Below are 286 nucleotides of genomic sequence, written 5' to 3'. Positions count from 1 at the left end.
ACAGATCATAAAAATAGAGGATTACGAAAAAAATACGTGTTTTTATTTCCTCATCGTTTTTTTTTAAGGTTAATATAAAACCCACGAAAAGAAAGAAAGAAAAAAATCCCAAGTATTCAGATACAAAAAAACGAGCATCACAAGGAAGAAAGGGCTTAGATCCCAAGCCCTGAATTAGTCGTGTTCCTCTCGAGATCATTGGTGTTTTGTCATGTTTACGTCGCGAAACCTGAGCCCCTTGAGTTGCGTCTACATGTAAGTCCCTTCTTGGCACATGAGACGTCGT

Source organism: Penaeus monodon, chromosome 21, assembly GCF_015228065.2.
Source record: "Penaeus monodon isolate SGIC_2016 chromosome 21, NSTDA_Pmon_1, whole genome shotgun sequence".
NCBI lineage: Eukaryota > Metazoa > Arthropoda > Malacostraca > Decapoda > Penaeidae > Penaeus > Penaeus monodon.
Note: the sequence above shows the minus strand (reverse complement) of the source record.